Here is a 21,763-nt window from a genome sequence, read left to right as displayed (position 1 = left end):
AAAACAAAAATACAACTTTCTGTTTAACCTTAAGATACGTCAGCCTTTAAATATTTCAATGGTAGCAAATAGCCCTAAGCAGCCATCACTCTAAGGGCAGAATAACAAACTTTTTTCTACACAGGTAAAATTTATAATCACTTACCAATAAACAAACCATGAGCCATAAACAAAGTTAAATACTTCATCTCTTTACTGAAAATAAATATGTTCAGGCATTTATTTTCCAAGTATGCATAACTTGCTCAAGTACTTGAAAATTAAGCATTCAGAAAACAGATCATGATCAAAAATGACTGTTTTGCCCGAGACATATCTATCTGTTTTAACTGTCAGTTACTGCCTCAGGCTTTTAAGTCCAAAAGAAAATATTCCAAGCCTTACAGGCAATGGTTGAGATCTGTCTCCAAGGGAATCCTTAGAAGAAACATTTGTAATTGTTATCTTTCTTCTTTAATTAGCAATCGGTCCCTCAATTTTTAAGCTTTCTAGTCAGGATTTCCTATGGCATTAGTCTCCATTTAGATGTCTTTTCTGTTTCTACAGACAAATTTCCGGGGGGTAAACCTCAGCAGGCAACCTTCCAAATAAGGGAATCATCATGGCATTCAGTACAAGACTCTGGCTAGGTCACTTGATGCTCTGACTCTCCTCTCAGTTCCAACTTAAAAGGAAAAAAAAGGGGAAAAAACAAAAATGGTCTTTTCAAAGATTTTCCCCTCAAAAACCAATCTGTTTGCTATAGTTAAGTGCTGAGCACTTCAATATTTGCATTCATTTATGAAACCACAATATCCATGCTGCTTCATAAAGCAATAACAATACTGCACTTCCCACACCACTGACACTTGTTAATCATGCTCCCTGACAGCTTGCACCCAGAGTAGCCCATCTCACACACCTTTCAACCAGCCGTAGCCATTACTTTCCCTACTGAGTTAACCTCCAGGTAGATTTGGAAAGCATTTATGAAGTACATTTCCACAGAAGCAAATGCTGTTACATTCCACTTTACATATTTATCTTAAAGCATTACACATTTACTGAGAAGGCAAATATAATTTCTTCTCATATCTATTACCAGGACCAACCTCAGAAGAGTTTACATCAAAAGTGTATCATTACATATATACGTGTTGGATAAAACTATACACTTTCTAAATTCTTTGACCAACTGTTTATTGTTATTTATGAAACTAACAATAAACTAAAGGCTACATTTTATGAAATAAATGTTATTTATGCTGACATATATAGTTATGTTTTTGAATAATTTACTGTTGTACTTCATTGCAGCATATGATATGGTGTGTTGCAGTAACTTTATACTACCACTGTTTCTCATGACATTAACACTGACTCTCCATGTTGCCCTGTACATCTTTTGCTAGGGAATTATTGCATGTCACAACTAATCATGACGTGCTGCAGCTTTCCTTTTCCATGATTTTGCCTTTGAATGGGATATTATAATTACATTATCAGATTTTCTAGTTAATATAACTCTTATACCTCTTAGGCCTGTGCAGAAACCAGTATCACAGGAGAACAGTCAGATATACCTGTTTTACTATCTGTCTTGTGTTCCAGCTCTCTAGCTGGACCTAGCTTTCATTATAAGGCCAGTGTATTTATTGCCTGTCTGACATATGTGTATTATAGTGGCATTCTCTACGCAGCTAAGTGGGTCAATATTAGATCATCGAAACAGCAGAATGTCAAATGATCTAATATCGAACCTAATATCACAAATGCTGAAAACAGAGAAGCTGCACAAAACCAAATTCTTTCCTAGGGAAAGAATTCAGTTGGCCGTTGTTGTGGCTTCGCTGTTTTCAGCGACGCGTGGAAAGTTACGGGTTGGGTTAAGGTAAGTGTGTGATTGTGCGGATGTTCGGATTAGGGCACGGGTTGGGTGAGTTAGGGTTATGGCACGGGTCAGGTAAATGTGCGATTGTGACAGAATTTGGGGTTAGGGGCGGGTTAAGTGAGTTAGGGTTAGGGCACGGGTGAGGTGAGTGTGCGATAGTGAGCATTTGGGGTTAGGGGTAGGTTAAGTGAGTTAGGGTTAGGGCGCGGGTGAGATGAGTGTGCAATAGTGACGGACCTTAGTGTTAGGGTCTGGGTTAAGGTAAGTGTATGTGCAGTGTAGTGTAGGGTTCGATGTAACTTTTAAATGTATGTGTGTGGATTGCTGCTTTTTAGTGTGCTTGTGGTATGTGTTTGTTTCTCGGAACAGCAAATTTTTTGCTGGCGGTAATTGTTTGGAGCAGCAAGATTAAATGAAAAAAAGAGGCTTCAATGTATCAGGTTTTATGGTCAGTGTCCGTATTAATAAGTCTCACAGCTGTAGGATACAAACTGTTCCTGAATCTGGTAGTCCTACAGTGGAAGCTGCGGTACCTTCTTCCAGAAGAAAGTTGTGAGAACCAGTTGTGGGCTGGATGGGTCGAATCAGGAAGTGTTTTATATGTTCTCTTTCTTGCTCTTGTAAAGCAAAGCTCCTGAGTAAAAGGGAGGTTTGTGCCCAAGATTTTCTCAGCCACCCTCACTACCTTCTGCAATTTCTTCTTCTCAGCAACTGTGCAGTAGCTGAGCCATGCTATAAAGTAGCTAGTGAGGATGCTCTCGAAAGTATATGTCTCAAGTGTACCTCATTATGAGGAATGTACCTCATTTGGGGTCTTAAAAAGTTCATGTTCCTCAAAATTCCTCAATGTTCCACATTGAAAGACTCTATCACTCATTCAGTGTTAGGAATTTTTTTAAGTGAAATCAATGGTAAATAGAAATAAATCATATTAATTCATTAAAATATCTTCTTTATAAGTAAAATCAGCATATTTTAATCATCCTATGGCCTTCCTAGTTGAAGGTGTTAGTAAGCCATTAGTATGTGTTCCACATTTTGCCCATTTGTTCCACATTATGAGGGCTAGTGTTCCTCATTTTGGAGATGGAAGGTTGAGAGCTATGCTCGATAGCCCCTTGTAAAAAGTGGTAAGAGCAGACAGTGGGACCCTGGCCTTTTTGAGCTTTCTCAGCCGGTGAAGCCTCTGTTGAGCCTTCTTGACTATATGGTTGGTGTTAGCAGCCCAGGAGAGGTCATCAGAGATGTGAAGGGCCAGGAACTTGGTTGTTTTGACTTTCTCTACTACCTCCCCTTTGATAGTGAGTGGTTAGTGAACTGTTGTCTTTCTCCTGAGGTCCATAATCATTTCTTTGGTCTTATTAACATTCAGGTCCAGATTGTTCCTGTCACACCAGGCAATCAAAGTGTTCACCTCATCACTGTAGTTATGTTCATTCCCTCCGCTAATGAGACCCATGACCGTGGTGTCATCAGCAACTTTTATAATTTGGTTTGATTTATGTTTTGCAGTACAGTCATGGGTGAGGATGGTGAAGAGCAAGGGGCTGAGCACACAACCCTGGGGAACACCAGTATTCAGGACTATACGTTGAGAGGTGGTTCCAGCACATATCCAGTGAGATTTACCAATCAGAAAGTCAAGAGTCCAGTTACATAGGTGCTTGTTTATTCCAAGTTTCATGAGCTTATCCACCAGTTGCATTGGTATCACAGTGTTGAACATGGTACTGAAGTTGATGTACAGCAGCCTTATGTAGTTGTTCCTCCCTTCTAGGTGTTTTCTATCCAAGTAGTCTGCCCCAGGCTACATACCCATGCTTGAGAAACCACATTTACTATCACATAGACAGTTGTCAGGGTTGTTGTATGATGATGGCAGAGTAATATAGGGTGTGTGTTCCCCTGTGCATGTTAGAATAGCCATGTTCCCCTGTACATGTTAGAATAACTGTGTTCCCCTATATATGTTAGAATAGCCGTGTTCACCTGCACATATTAACAGAGCTATAAGGAGTGACAGCTATTGATAACTATATCTGGTATTGTTATATGACTAAGGATGCTGTCACTTAACTTACCTACTTTACTTCATAGTTCACAGATGCTGTAGAGTAGGAAAATACAGGATAATGCTTAGGAAGTGTCATGATAAACTGCTCTGTATAGATGGGGAATGTTTAGAGTATCTGTTTCATTTTCACTGTGTCTTCTTTTGTACACTCCTGCTGATGCTCCAATGCTTTATATTCATGTCTTACGCTTTTTGGCTGATAGTGTATCCAGTGCAACACAACTAAGCAGATGGTGTTAGAGATGTAGATGTATGTTGCCCGAATAACAGCAAGAAACCATAGCTGCTGTGGAACACATTGCAACGGAGACATCAGTTCCCTGAATGCAGAGTGACACACAGGTGGCTTCCAAGAGGCTGTAGCCAGCCTTGGTGTAGCAGTGCCCTAGATGATGAAAGAAGAGGAGTGCTGGCATGCACAATGTCTCCCTGCAGACACAGTGCACATGGCAAAAGGTATCCACTACAGTTGGCCAAATCTCGCCAACTTACTCCTTAACATGTGGACATTAAAAATAGGAACAAAGGCTTTAAAAGGTGGGTACATCCCAAAAAATCTGAATCAAATAACACATAACTCTTCCCAGATACAATAGAAACAGAGAGTGACAAAAGATGGAAAAATATGAGTATTACCAAAGAGACAGTGTAAAATCTGTAGTCTTTAACTGTATTGCAAACATTTTACCACACAATGCCATTTATTTTTGCTTCTGCAAAGGGAGATGTAAGATGTGTGTCCTCTTTAAATTATTGGTACCACTAGTATGTCAGTCATATAGTGTAGTGTTCTGTGTAAAGACAGCTTCAAAAATCATATGTGATGAGAATATTCAGAAAATTGTTTGAAGGGGAAAATCAAGCCTGAAAACAAGGGCATAATTCCAAAAAAGGTACATTGTACGCAGTAGTAAGTCAAGCCTGTAAACAGTAAAGTTCCTCCAAAACAGGGACTCTTGCTGACCATCTGGCAGGTCCAGTTCACTATAGTGCATAAGAACAGCACAGTCATCAGACAGGTCTGTCCTAGTAGGGGTACCCAGGCCATCTGGTTAACAAACCTAAAATAAATACATGCAACCCTGCCAAAATTACCCCTTCTTCCTTTCTTCCCTACCATTAGTGTGATATGGGTTGCATCAGTAATTCTATGATGTAGGTAGAAAGGGCTAAGACTGTGAGCTGTAGTTCTTGTGGTACAGGGTTTGATTCCCCTCAGCTCTCATTTGCCTGCTTTGTGACCTTGCACAAGTCACTTAACCAGACATTGCTCAGAGGTCATCCTCGAAAAGCGACTGTGTGTCCAGTGGGCCTACCTGGTTTACAAATGAGTATTATTATTATTACATCTCTATCATCTTCATTACCCTCTCTGGTGAGCTTACTATCCCATCCCATTCCTTAACTTAATATCTTCTTTTCTTTAGCAATTTGAAAAAAAGGTACTATATCCCCAAAGTGTTTGCGTCTTCATTCACATCTGGCACCTGATTGTTCCAATAATCATTCCCTACTCCTCCTGCATGCTCTCCACCCAGTCTTGTATTCTTCCAACTTCATCTCTGTGGAATTCCCTCATGTCTGTCAGTACCCATTTTTTGTTCTGTTGTCGTTGTTGCCCTTTCACATGTTCAATATGTTGGGTACGTTTTTTTCCATTGATTACTGTTTGGCTACATTTGTTCTGCATGCACATTTTGCCACTCACTGGTTGCACAAGAAACTTCTCACATTTATTTACGTGTGTGTGTGTGTGTGTGTGTGTGTGTGTGTGTGTGTGTGTGTGTGTGTGTGTGTGTGTGTGTGTGTGTGTGTGTGTGTGTGTGTGTGTGTGTATATATATATATATATATATATATATATATATATATATATATATATGTGTGTGTGTATATATGGATTCACTTCATAACATTGAAATATCAAAATACTGAAACTCAAAACACTGAAACCAAAATACTGAAAGCTCAAAATACTGAATATTCAAAATACTGAAACTCAAAATACTGAAAACACATATTATGCGTAAACTCAGCTTAAACAACATAAATCATAAAAATTTCTACCAAATATATGCAGGGGGGCAAGCCCCCCTGCACCCCCCTGCTAATTAAATATATCAACTCCAAGATTGCACATAGTGTAGTTAAGTGCAATTTTGGAGTAGATATATATAATTAGCAGGGGGTGCAGGCTTGCCCCTGCATATTTGGTAGAAATTGTTATGATTTATGTTGTTTAAAGTTTACATAATATGTTTTCAGTATTTTGAGTTTCAGTTGAGTATTCAGTATTTTGAGCTTTCAGTATTTGTCTTCAGTATTATGAAGTTTTGTCATTTTCAGTATTTTGAAGTTTCAGTGTTATGAAGTGAATCATATATATATATATATATATATATATACATGAAAATGTATATATATATATATATATATATATATATATATATATATAGATAGATATATATATATATATATATATATATATATATATATATATATATATATATATATATATATATATATATATATATATATATATATATATATATATATATATATATATATATATATATATATATATATATATATATATATTTTTTTTTTTTTTTCCTCGGGGGGGTTCATGGATCATCAGCCACTCCAGGCCAACCAAACCACTCATTCCTCATCACCGGGGTTAGAATGAACCAGAAGGGAAGATCATTAAGGCAGAGTTTCAGTCACTAATGATTCCTCAGTAGCAGTGCTTCATAATATGTGCTTTAGGTCTGCTTTAGAGCATAATAGATAAAAACTGAATATTACAGGAAATACACTTCTTCCTTTGTGTGGTAAAGTATGATATGTTAGAAGCTCTCCTTTGTGTGATAATATGTGTCATTTGCACTTCTGACACCTGGCTGATGCAAAAACAATGTCTGAGTCCTTCCCCTGCACTATCATGTGCAGATCAGGCATTAAAACTGATGAAAGGTACCATTGTTTGCAAGGTAGCACTTTCGGTCCTTTCTAACACCTTAGTTCCCTTACACCCGTGGGTCAGCATCAAAGATATTCTAACTCAGAATAAGAAGTTGTGCTTTAACTATGCCTAACTTCATAACTTTGTGATTGTTGCCCTGCACATAACTGAGTCCCACAGCATAAACAATTAGCAGTCCTTTTCCTAGGTTAACATACTTGATACAGGCTTTCATCCTATGGCATTTCATATTTAACTGCTCTTATAATTTAATACCTCACATTAGCCATGCACTCACCCAGCATCTTCTGACCTTGCTCATAAAAGAATCTGCAGTGACAGTTCACAGAATTGGAACACATTTTACTCTAATGTGTGCCAGAATATATGGTCTTGACTGTACTAGCAATATTGCAATTGTCCATCTTTGTCTGCCTCTGTTCAAAAAAAAAATAAATCCAAAATCATGCCTAATTTAGGTTTATCAGTACAGTACACAGAGAATAAAACCTATAAATGGAGTTCAACCAACTTATCTGGACCTCTGGTGCTTATATTCAAGCTGAATAAACCTTTTCTTCAGCACTTTCTCTCAATATCTCATTCTCCCACTCTCTTCCCCTCCATTGCCTGCTATGACTGCAGCATAAATAGTTGTCTACCTGCTGCGAATGAGTTAGAGGAGGATGTTTTGTTTCAGTGAAGCTACAGTAAAGATGCAGCACAGTGTCTCCATGGATACGGAATGTAAGAAATCAAAGAGACCACTCCCGATAAGAAATACATTTATGCAAAAAAGGCAGTGCATCACAGTGAATATTCTTTTTTCAATTGAGCAAAAGTGATATTTCTTTATTGCTAAGCAGATAATGAAGTACTGAATGCTAAATTAATGTAAAATATGAGTAAATCCTAGTGGTATACAACACATTTTCTGTTCTTGAGATAGCTAGCTGCCAGTGGGAAGCCATTAAAATGCTTGAGTGAGTAGCTGACTGTCTATACAACCTGTTAAACCTGCCAAATTATACTATCAGTGATAGTTAACTATTGTTTAGTTGACCATAGCATTTGAATGCAGTTTATACCTTTGTAAAAGCAAAGCACTGCTGGTGTGGTTTTTATTTTGGCATCAGCAATGATTCACTGTCTTTGGGCTTTTCTTTTTTTTTCTCCATGATTGTGTAACCATAAAGCTAGTATATATTGTTAAAGGGGTGGGAGGTAAAGCAGTCCACGAAATACTTGAGTTTGTTTCCTTCTTTGCTTTTAAGATGCAAAGAAATGTTTAATTTTCCATATGATATGAGAATCTCTCTTAGTGTGGGCTCTGAATTGGCATTGGCAGTGATTCATTGTGCCTGTCTTGTTCTTTGCTGCAGTTGTGTGATCAAGACGTCAGTATATATACATATACACATATACATATATATACACACACACACACACACACACACACATATATATATATATATATATATATATATATATATATATATATATATAAATATTTTTAAATAGTTAATTGAGTGATGTAATTGATGTAATATGCTATTTAAGAAGGTTTTTGGAGGGAATTGTTTGTCTGAGGAAGTGCAGTAATTTGGGCTGTACGAAAGCGCTTACAATAAATTGGTGGTGTTTTTACGAACTGTGGCATCCTTTTCTTGTATTCAACAATATATACACACACACATATATATATATTTATATATATATATATATATATATATATATATATATATATATATATATATATATATACATATATATAAGTAGAGAGGTATAGGGAGGCTCTCCATGCAAAAACATAATTTTGTTTTTTTGACTGGTTTTATGTTGCATCTGATTAATTATTTCCACTAACATAAGGATTGATAATTTCTGTTTGCAATTACTTTTGCTGTAAATTATTTTTTAATTATGAGATTACTTTTTTCATCCCATCACCTGATATACTCCCTTGCCAGTATACTGAGTATATGCTGTATTTGCAAAGTCACTGAACTATAGTGGTCTACAAAATGCAGCCAGTGGTGAGCAGAATGGGAGTTAGGACTCTGATGCCATTTAGGCTGTGGAGTGAGAAGGAGACATGCAGTTTACAGATAATATTCAGCAGTGACTATATGCTCCACAGATACAGAGGTGAGTGTGCATCTGTGGGAAGCCGTCATGGAAATAGCCAGAAATTCATAGTAGTCCTTAAAGTAAGAAGATTGCAGGATTCTCCTCTACTCTAGCCAACCAAAATACAAACCACCTCTATCATGCAGCACACAACAGAGCATGAAAGAAGTATAATTACTTACAAAAGCATAGCTTGTAAACACTTTAAGCAGTGAGTTAATTCATCTGTTATGTCTTCCCTCTTCATCCACCAGAGTGCCTAATTAAATGAGCCGTGTCTCCACTATATCATCCAGATAAGTATCTCACACACACACACACACACACACACACACACATACACACACACACACACACACACACACTATGGGCATCTGCTGGCAGCCATTTTTTCTTTTGCTGTAGTTGTGTGAAGGCAATTAAACATTATCTTTGGCACACATGTTGATTGAAAAATGTATAATTCTGTCTCATTATTGTTCACAAATCTGTGCTCACACCAAAGCACCATGATTCCATTTTTTTCATTTTGCTTATCTATCTATCTATCATCTATCTATCTATCTATCTATCTATCTATCTATCTATCTATCTATCTATCTATCTATCTATCTATCAATCTGTCTGTCTATGTCTGTTGCTCGATAGCTCATTCAGGAATGATATGATGAATTGATTCATGCATTTAGAATCTTAGGAAGGGGAAATGCTAAGAAAAAATGATACTGACATGTATGCCAGATGTTATAACAACCATTTTAGTTTCACTATTACAGTTTATTTTTGCATACCACACCATGTGTGTTGCATTTTGAAATTTATCATCACTCAGTACTAATAGCTCAGTGTCTGTTTTGTGATCTGCAATAGTACTTGTTTTGGATTGCATGTAATATTTTGTAGCTGTTCTCTCCGGACCTTAGTTATGCCATATACAGGCAATATGTGCCATCTAGTGGGATAAATTCATCATTGCTCAATGGTCCTTTTCTCTAATAATTATTTCTTATAGCAGACTTGGACCCTAGATGTTAGCAGCAATTGTTTCATAAACATGTATCAACCATTCTTTTTATTTCCATTTGTGAATATATTTGCTTAACAACTGCCCCATGTCACATACATAGCTACTGTTATCTAAATTCCTAAACAAAAAAAACATAATCCTTGTGATAAAAACAATACATCTGTGGACAATAATGAAGATTAACTGCAAACTGATTTGTTCTGCTATAATTTTATTAATATATATTGCTGTATACTGTAATATTTGCAGGGCAGCATGTTAAATTTTTAAGAATTATATTGCTTCCTTACAAGTTAGGTTGAATTTTAGTGTTTCTAGCACATGAGACAAGATTATATTCAGAATGCAGTTGCATCATATGTATAGTACTTGCTATTATGATTTTTGTCCCTGATACTCCACTGCCTCGCCACTGCCGCCGCCCCACCCCATCACACTCTATTCCTAGGATATACACCTTAATTTGTTCATAGAATAATTTCTCAACCAACAAGCCAGGCAGTGTAAATCCAGAGTAGAGGAAGGTGGAAGTAATATTTCCCTTAATGAGGCAGGCAGTCATGCAAGTTGATTTCACATGCTTTACTCAAGACTAGCAGACCCACTTCATTAAAGCTCAAACTACAAGTCATGGAAAGCTAACTGAACAGATTGAAGTGCATGAGAAGAATCCCAAACAATACTAAATAAAACATCAACGTCTCCCAAACCCAGTTCAGGACTGACTTTCTATCAAACTACTGACAAAATATCCTTTGTTAAGGCAAAACAAGCAGACTAGATTGTACATAGTTACATGAGCAAATCCCCAGACAGTACTAAATAAAACATCAGATTCTCCAAAAGGCTGTTCAGTACTGAATGTCTATTAAACTAGAAACAGAATATCCTTAACTAATGAGAATAAGACTGACAGATTGTTGTTTTCAGTGCATCTATAATGTGAACAATGCTGAAAAAGCATTTGTAGCAAAACAAGGCAACTTTATTTGTACATCTTTTATTACAGACGACCGGACACGGCCTGAGAGTATGGGGCATACAGAATGACAAAAAATGACATAAACTAGAGCTAAATGAACATAACAAGCTATGACAAGTTGAGACATGACTGCCAAAATTTCAAGCTCACTGTCCAAATGCCAAATCAACATTTTGGACACGCCCAAAGCTGCGCAGTACCACCTGCGAGGTACTACACTGGTAGATTACCCTTTATTTAATAATATCAGTGTATGTAAATAATTACTGCGGTGATGGTGCTGCAGTAGCGTTGTCACCTCATAATAAGACGTCCTGTTCAATTCTCAGCTAGAGTGTCTTCTGTGTGGAGACATGCGTGAATGGGCGTACCTTCGTTGAAGGTTGTGCGTCAAGGCCAGCAACTCAGTGTGGAAAAATCTACTGCCAATCATTAATGGACCGGAGTTGAGCTGTGGCGACCCCTAACCGGGAAAAGCCGAAAGACACAATAACAAGTGTATGGAAACAATTACCTGTAATGAAACATTTCTAAGGTTTAAGTGCATAGTTAAATGAAACCTGTCTTCTTATTTTTAAATTTGTATAATAGATCTGTATAAACTGTGGAATGATTATTCTGCTCCAATCTGATAAGTAAATTATGAAACAAAAGGGCATGGCTATTTGTTGTGGAAGTCCCCTGCATCACCTGTGTGTGGGTTTGCCCCTCTGCTCACTTAAAATAATTGCAATGCCATGCACTGTTGGGGATGGGCCACATTTATTCACATAATAGTGAAATAAATACTTAAAAATCCTCCTGTCTCCAAGGCTGCATGATCTCAAGATTTGGGGAATATGGGCAGCTCAGCCCTCTATAGGCTTGGCTCAGGAGGCTTGCTCTCCTCCCCAAATTTTTTTTGCTATGTTCCTTATGTAGGGTTAATATTAACATTGTAGTCACTTTCACTTCACTGTAAATATTTACAGTTTGAGCTTCTGTGATTCATGCAGTCTAAGTAGATCACGTGGAATCTGTAGATGAAGTAATGCTTACAATAAGCTATGGACATTGCCTGTCTGCTATGTGCTTTTATTTCCTTCTACCCTGCATGGAGGTTTGGGAAAAACAGTTTACAAAAGATAATGTTCTCCAACCACTATTTTTAGGATGCTATGGCAACATTTATTAATTTACTTTCTTATTTATTTGTTAACCAGGTAGATAAAGTTGTCTGAACCTCCATTTCAGGCATGACCCAAGCTTATAGGCAAAAAATGCAATAAAGATGTGCAATCAAGAACTTAGGAAAGTGTACAGCAATTAAGTATAAAGTACAGAAACAGTTTCTTCACTGTTACTGGAAGGTGCCTATTGAGACATTAAAGTTTATTTGGTCACTTTCTGAATCAAATGTATGTAGCACACCTTTGAAGATGGGTATGACCTCCTTTCCATATACAATATCAAATTATGCAGCATTTGGTGCAAAACTATGTTCTTTTGGCATCTTGTTTTGTTGACAAGGATACCCCCCATAATTTTTCTTGGAGACAAAAACCTCTGTCACGACATTATGAAAGACTGAAGCCCAAATGACTACATGAAATTTCCATCTAAATCTCAGGAATTCTATGTTTATCACTGGTCCTTACCTCGCTGCCTAGGTTACCCAGAGGAAGTAATCCAAATATTTACCCTATATGACCTTCCCTTTTCCTTGTGTTAACAATTGCCATTGTGTTTGGAAGAGTAATTACTTGTGATCTCAGTCTCCCAGCAATACATTATGTTTCAATGGTTTATTTCAAAAGGTTGCAAAGCCTGACTCTATGGAGTAGAAAGTTGAAGTCCTGACAATTACCCAGGTAACAACAACATCAGGTAATAGCTCAGATGCTGGAGTAACTGGGCAAGGGAGGAATGGAAGTGAATGGCAAGGCTAATGGTTCCTGATCTGCTTATACACCAACGCAAGTAGACTTTGGTGTGAAAACCACTGACCATGGGACACAGGCTTGGGATTCCCAGCTAGTTTCAGTAGCCCTCAAAAGGTGTGTGAGTGGAAGCACACATGCACATGTCAGCGGCAGGGCACTGGATTCCATGCATCGATGCAGGGTCTGCAACACCACCAGGGTGTGACGTTAGGGTGGAGTTAGGGAAGGAGTAAATAGCTTCTTCCTCCACCTTCACATATGGCAGAATGATGCAAGTTGCTGATTGGATCATGCCTGCATGCTGACATCAGAAGGATATGTCTCCCTTTGAGGTCTTCATCTGTGGGATAAGCCAGACTCACCCAACAGGTGGGATGGGGTGCCTTCAGTCACATCTGTATTAGAAAGATTGGTCTCCTTTGGACCTTGGTCAGGTGGTTAGCTGAACATATTTGATCACGTTGGGGACACCAACTCTGTGGCCAATACATGAAGCAGAAGCATAGGTAAGGAGGTGATAGACAGCCCTCACGGCAGAAGCATAGGTAAGGAGGTGCTAGACAGCCCTCACAGCAGAAGCATAGGTAAGGAGGTGCTAGACAGCCCTCATGGATGCCTGGATAATGACACCATCAGACAGTTCTCATCGTTGGGTGAATTTACTGGGTATAAGAGTGACTGGACATGTCTCAATGGTGTAGGATTGATGGTTGGTAGGCAAAGGGGCAAATATCATCTAGAAAAAAAAAGAGAAAACAAAATGTAAGCCCTTCCCTTAACAACTTTATACATTTAGGTTTCCTTTTAGCCTACTGTACTTTTCTACCTTTATTTATTCATTTATTTGCTTTCCTGTTTATTTATACACTTATTACATTTGTTACCCCAGTAAGTGGACTGGTCCTAAGTCCCTTTTCAGCCATAAGCAGGCCAAATGCACAAAAACACGAAATAACAAATGTACACAACAATAACTTTAGTACATACAGCAGTTATTACCACGAAACACAAGTTAAATGCCTGAAAATCATGTATTGTACAAGGAATTGTGATAAAATCTGAAGATGCAATAACATTCATATGTTTATCAGCTGACAATCAGTTGTTATGGCAATATAATTTAAACAATGCCACATTGACAGACCTTCCAGCATAGCAAACTCTACCCAAGGAAATCTAAAAGTGATACTGTTCAATGCCAAGAGTCTAATCAAGGAGCTCCACTCCCTGTAAGTTCTCCTCTTCTTGGGGAATGTGGACATCTGTGCAGTTATGGAGACATGGTTAAAAGCCACAGAGAGTACCCCAGCAGTACAAAACAAGTGTCTTCCACAAATTTAGACCAGCAACTGCAAAGACGGGGACAAAAGCTGGAGGAGTCTTGATCTACATCAGTAGCAAGTACACCTCTTGGTTAGTTAAACAGGATGATGCACTGGAGTTCCTCCAAGTCCAGATTATCAGAGGCAAAGTCCCATACCATATAACAGCAAGTTATAGGTCACCCTCTTTGCCCTATGAAACCCAAAGCTCATACTTAGACCTATTGTACACACTCACCATTCAGCCAAATACCATACTCATGGTAGACGTTAATTTTCCCTTTATAAATTGGGAATCTTACATAACACAAATTTGCAGGCATAGAGATTCCTAAACTTTGTAAACACAAATACTCTGGACCAGTTAGTGTACACGCCTACTGCAGGTACAAAAATATTGGATTTAGTATTACTAAATATACAAGAACACTGCGTCACCCAGCATTGTCTCCTTTATGGTAAGGTCAGACCCCAAATCAGTCTCCTTTAAAATAAGAATCAATTATGTAACCCCAATAAACCTAGTAACAGCTAGAAACTACGCCAAGGCAAACTACCCATTATTAAGTGATAATCTGTCAAAATTTCAAGCCCCCCCAACCATGTCAATGATTACTTCGAGGCTGTTGTGCCTACTAGAAGTAACTCTAAAGCTAACTCATAAAACAAACCATCCTGGTGGAATACAAAATTAAACAGGTTATACAACAAAAGAAAAAAGTCAAAGCTAAAATTAGGAAGTGTAACACCAAAACAGATAAAAAAACTTTCATCAAACTGAATAGACAACTAAGAGAATCAAGTCCAACAAAGCAAATTTTAAAGAAAAGATAGTGTCCTAGGCCAAGGGAAACCATAAGGCCTTCTTTATCAATGTCTGAAACCTCAAAGGGAGTGCACAACAGTGTGCCACACTGTGGGTAAATGGAGCCATATTCACTAAACCAAAATATATAACAAATCTTCTGGCTGACAAATTCAATTCCAACTTTACCCCTACCACGAGCCCCTACCCCAGCTGACCTCAGGAAATACCAGCTAATGGAATCCCTCTATCAGTAGGACACAGGTCTTAGATGCTCTCTCTAAGGCCAAGAATACAGCTTTGATTGGCCATGATACTATCCCAGGATGCCTCCTAAATAGCCTGAAATATGACCTATCAGGGCCACTGGGGTCATTATTGAATCACAGCCTCCACACAGGCTTCATGCCACACAAATGAAAGACTACAGCAGTGATCCATCTGCACAAGGGGAGATGAGCAATGGATCCCAGGAGCTAAAGACCAATTTGTCTGACTAGTCTCTTTGCAAAGCCATGGAAAGAATTATCATGAAAATGATTAGCAAAGAAACAGGAAACCTTCAGAGAATGGACCCAACAAAGTTAGGTTTCATCAAAGACAGGCCATGCCTACTGAACCTGGTGCAATGGATGAGAGCAAAATGGTGCATACGACCTACCTTGACCTAGCTGAGGCATTTGATAAAATACCCCAGTCAGGCATTGTAAACAAAACTCAGAGAATTAAGCATAAACCTCTATGTAAATCACTAGAGTTAATAATAAACACATTGTCAACAGTTAACAAAACAAAGAAACAGAGGATCATACCCAGACAGCAGTCATATGATGACACTCCTGTTCACTATAACTGATTCCTTTCCTTTCACCATAACTGCTGTGGGATGCAGGAAACAAGTATTTATATATACAAACACGCACATGCACTCAAATGTGTGTGAATACACACAGATGGACTATCAATTACAGTTTCTTGTATGACTGTGCACACCTCCTATGCTTGCTGGCCATCAAGTGAATAAAGAAATAGATAAATAATGGCTGAGAAATTTATTTCAGCTCATTGCTAACAATTTTCTGAAAAACGAGAGCAGAAGAACAATGCGAAATACTAGATAAATCAACCAAACAAATGATTCACACTGTGGCAGGATCACCCAACCCTCTAAATGTCCAAAAATACAAACATAGTCACTGTTCTTTATCTCCTAATATGGTACTTCATTATTCACTGTACCAACATCAAACTCAACAATCGTACCATTAGGTGTATAATACAAACACTTTAACTAGATACATAAAAAAACTAAGACAATGTTACTAAAGCGTTTTTGTCCTCCTACAAGGACTTCATCAGATAAATTGAAACCATTTCACCCATCCCATTTAAATAATCTTTAATATCTTCATCATTTCTTTCCCATTTCTAATTTCCTGATCCCTTGAATTAAAAGTGAAATCAATAAATAACAGCAAGAATAATTAATCCATCCTATTCATTGTCTTTCAGTACCAAAGAAATATATATATATATATATATATATATATATATATATATATATATATATATATGTATACATATAACCTTAGTAAAACTTTCTAAAACACAGACATACTGCATTAAAATAAGTATATTCATGTCTATAAACCTTTTTTGAAAATTCATTCACTACTACTTAACAAAAAACTTATAAATAGGGAGATACAAAAAGCTCTAATATATATATATATATATATATATATATACATATATACATATATATATATATATATGTATATATGTATGTATATATATATATATATATATATATATATATATATATATATATATAGATATATATAAACACAAAGTTTGTGTATGATATTATAACAATATGAATATGAATTATACTTGCATACCATCCACCAATCCACACTTTTTAAAACAACCCTCTATATACACTTAAAGATGAACATATAAAATAATAGAAAAACTAATAAGAAACCTAGAGCATAATAATGCATTTAAAATGGCATAATCTAGATGCTCTTAATTTAAGTACTAGAGTATAGAAATAGTGTCATTCAGTCCGGGTTTTCTACCAGCGTCTAAAGCCAGCTAAAAGTATAATTCTTTATATTTTAACTTGGTCTCCCAGGGATGTCCTCTAGGGTCCTTGCTCATTTCCTTATTACAAAAATTAAGTAATCATTATTTTCACATTCTAATTTATGTCTATATACAGTGTGTGTCATTTTTCTCTTTGATATCATAAACATGTTCATCATTTTTTTTTCTAAGCAAACGCTCTGTTTGACCTATATAAAAAGTGGGACATTGGCTACATAATGCAAAATATATTATTCCTTTACTGTTGCAATTGTAATGTCTTTTTCTATATAAATCTATTCCTGGCTGCTGTGTAGATGTGATCTATATTCACTATGTATGTGCATTGTTCACTAAACTGACATTTATGTATACCTGTTTTCTTATTATTAAAAAATAGATGTTAAATTCTTTTTGCATTCCAGGATGTCTTTCATGTTTTGCCACCTTTAAAAATAAAAAGAAATAGGTTTTGAGGAAATCTCTGCAAGATCTAAACATTTAATAAACATATTCCAATTTCTTAATATTATCTCCTTAATTTTATAAGCATCTGAACTGTAGCTCATGACATACACTTTGTCATAGCATTGAGTCCCTAATTTACTTTTATTACCTTGTTCATCCAAGACTTCCCTCTTACCATGTGTCACGTCATTCACTTTTAGTCTCTGTTCCTAAAATAGGGGAGAATTTATTCTCCCCTTCTTTACCTCCTTTAATATATCATTAATTAATTTAATATGGTACACTCTCTCTGAGAACATATTTTTGACTTTATTAACCTATTCCAAAAAGTCATCTTCTTCCAAAACCAAGCATGCTACCCTTATTAATTGGTCTTTAACTATACTTTTTTTATTGCATAGGATGTTCACTTGCAAAATAATAAGAATTAGAAAAGGTTTCTTTGCTGTATAGGGTAGCCCCAAGATTTACAAAGCCCTGTAGAATGTGCAGGATTAGTCTAAGAGCTATTTTCGGCAATATGGCCAACGTGCGATCCAGGAACGAGCTCCGGGGACGTGCACTTGAGCTCTTAGACTAATCCAGCACTGACCAAGCTTCTGTATGCAAATTACCCTCATTTTCAGGTGGAAACCATGCAAATGAGGGAAATATGTGATCCAGGAAGCTGGCAGCTCTCCGTGCAGGACAAGTGCAGTGTGCAGAAATGTACTCGGTTAATAACCGAGTACATTTCTGCAATCAACAAAACGGAGCTATGGCAGCTCCAAATAAAGGCTGCATATCATAGAGGAAGCATGCCAATGGCCAAGTAGAAGGCCTTTGGCATTGCAAACTATTTAAAAAAAATAAACAACTTTTATTTATTTTTTTTTTTTTTGCCAATCTTGCCTGTTTAAGCATAAGGCAGTGGCACGCAAACGGGATTGGGGGGAATAATGAAATAAACCTAAAATAAGCATTCTAACTAAAATCAGTATTCTGTCATGCAAGTCAATGGCAGGCAGAAGACAACCTGGCCACTGAGTAATGTTTGCTAAAGGGGTAGGCTCAGTGTGGGATATGTAACTATGCATTAGCAGGCAATCCTATGCAAATGAGGGAAAGGTTAGTGAATCCCAGATTTTCCCAGGGTGTGAGGCAGGTCCCAAGAGTGTAAGGGTATAAATAGCTTGGTGCAAGACTAGGATATAGGTGGCATCATGGGGGGGGGTCAGGCATACTGTAAGTGTATTGGAGCCCTGTGGCTCGGGATTGCTCATAGCTTAGCACAGCTAAGCTAGGGGTGTGTCTAAACCTGCCAAGCACTCTTTACAAATTTTAAGCGGGTGTGCGTGCCACGCACTGGGTTTTACAGGAAGAAAAAAGTTAAACCAGGAAATAGCAGCTCTATGCACATTTGAGCACTCCATTTGAGCGGCATGCACACAGGCTTAAACAGGGCAATGGGAAGGGAAAACAGCAGGAGGAAGGTAACCAAAGAGAACTAGCTTAGCTGACAGGTGAAATGTATCAGAATCAGCCAATTACACAGGCAGCAGTACAACCCAGCCTAGCACACAACTATAAACTATGCAAACACCTTTCTCCCTTGGTTTTCCCAGTGTATACAGATGGGGAAATTTTACAAAACGAAAGCAAGAGGAAAAATGTTAGGGGCTGCTTTTGCTATCATAAACCAGCATGTGCAAGAGGTCGAGGGTGGTGAGGATGTGAATTTTGCTGACCAACCCACAGTAAGGAGACAGAGAAGAGTGCACAGACCCAGGGTAACCTACCAAAGGCTACATGAGCTGGAGATAGTGGAGCGCTATAGGGTGGACAGGGACCTCCTACAGCAAACTGTTGAGCTGTGCCAGCCACGCCTCAGACACAGAACTAACAGAGGGGAACCCATCCCAGTGGATACCAAGGTATGTGTAGGCCTTAGAATACTAGCTACAGGTACCTTCCAAAGGCCAACTGGGGATATGATGGGGATTTCACAGGCATTAGCATCCAGGGTACTCCACCAGTTCCTGGATGCCATGTCAGCACATCTCGGTGAGCACGTATATTTCCCCATCACCCGTGAGGCGTTGGCCAGCAATATGCATCTCTTCCACCAAATAGCAGAATACCCTGAGGTAGTGGGTGCAATAGACTGCACTCACATACACATTAAAGCACCACCAGGTGAGCGAGGTAGGGTCTACATCAACTGCAAGGGCTTCCTCTCCATCAACTGCCAGGTCGTGTACGATGCCCAGGGCATAATAATGAATGTGTGTGCTGGCTGCCCTGGAAGCTACCACGATTCCCACATCTGGCACCTAACACAGCTGTGCCAGACATTGCCAATGGGGACATCCCACATGATCACCTAGTGGGGGATGCTGGATACGCACTGGAGACATGACTGATGACTCCCATCAGAAATGCACACATACCCGAACAAGAACTCCATAATGAGGCACATGCACAAACCAAAATCATAATACAGCATGTGTTTGGGATGATCAAGTCATGGTTCCAGTGCCTGGACACATCCAGTGGAGCCTTGCAGTACTCACCAACTACATGTACCCAAATTGTCCTTGTATGTGCCATGCTACACAATATGATCCTGCGGAAACAGCTGCAGCAGGAACAGTATGGGGCAGGGCCACAGCCCCCCACCAGTGCCAAGGCCTGCCACAGGTGCAAAGTGACTTGGAGGAGGAACAACCTGAGCCTGCCCCAGTAGGCAGAAGGAGGTGTGCCCAGTATGCCCTGGCCTTGGCAAAGAGGCAATGCATAGCACATGCACTGACACAGTAGGGACCCAAGGAATGACACCTCTCTCCGACTCTGAATGAGCCCCATGGGTAACCCCTACCCCAGGCCTACACAGACAGACTACAGCAGGCCAGTCAGTTGGATGTAAGTTTTGAAGGCTAGGAAGTTAGAAACTAATATGTAGGTAGTTAAAGCTAAGATCTGTAGGACACTGGTACGCCTCTAGCCAGCATGATAGGTAAGACTACAGACTGAAATGGTGCACCCAACATACCAGTACAGTCCTAGCAAATGTGTAAAAGTGTAAGATGTGCCCCACATCCTACGTACACTTATAGTAAGAGACACCCCTGTGTAGAAATATAGAAACAGTCAGGTGTCCCCTGCTATGCAGAAATGTAGCAACAGTCAATGCCAAATGACCGATGTATACCCTGCAGACACAGCATGCTACCTGTCAGTGTACAGCACAAAGGTCAGCACCGCAGTACAAACTACCTGGACTTGATCCACACATGCAATATAGATGGCCATACTGGGCATGCTCACACACTTAGAGGAATGAAGGCAATGTCAGTCAACAACATACTGAAAGTCCATACTGGGCATGCTCACACACTTAAACACATGAAGGCCATGTCAGCAAACACCAGTGGACCAGACATATCTGGCAGTTGCAGTTCTTAGTGCAGACACATGTCAGTATGCACCACTCTTGGCTCCTCTAGCTGATCGCATGTGGAACAGCTGTGGTAACATTCCCATAGCCAATTGCATGGAAACACATTCCAATATCTAGGAACATCATGTTGGTGTTGGGCCTTTTCATTCACTGTGAGCAGGAACTAGATCTGTTGTTTGGCAAACAGCATCACAGATGGCTTGGGGACTTACCTCTGACAACATACACTGTGAAACCAGTCCAACACACAGGAGGGGGGTGTGCCTGTCCTGACTACAGACTGTAAGTGCTGCTATACTGCAGTTGGAGTAATATTGGTTTAACAGGGTGTGTGTAGATATGGCTGTCCTACATGTTTTAATACTTCTCAAGTCGGTGCTATGTTTATAAGGAATCCTCATCTGTAGGGCCATCTGCAGACTGGGCAGTGTGTGGTGCCTTGTGTTCCTTGTGTTACCCACAGAGCACCTATCTCTCAACTGCAGAAGGTAGTGTGAGGATTACAGTCAGTAGATGGTGACAGCCAGGAGAGGTACTGATGTCATATCCCTCATAGGACATATGTTGCATCACACCCTGTTACGACAGGAAATATATGAGGTCATCACAGCGACATGTCAATACTGGCCCTGTGTTTGTGCCTCCAGCCACAACCCTGTCAACCTTTGT

Source organism: Protopterus annectens, chromosome 3.part1 (assembly GCF_019279795.1).
Source record: "Protopterus annectens isolate FY-2018-M chromosome 3.part1, PAN1.0, whole genome shotgun sequence".
In the NCBI taxonomy this organism is placed as follows: Eukaryota; Metazoa; Chordata; order Ceratodontiformes; family Protopteridae; genus Protopterus; species Protopterus annectens.
Note: the sequence above shows the minus strand (reverse complement) of the source record.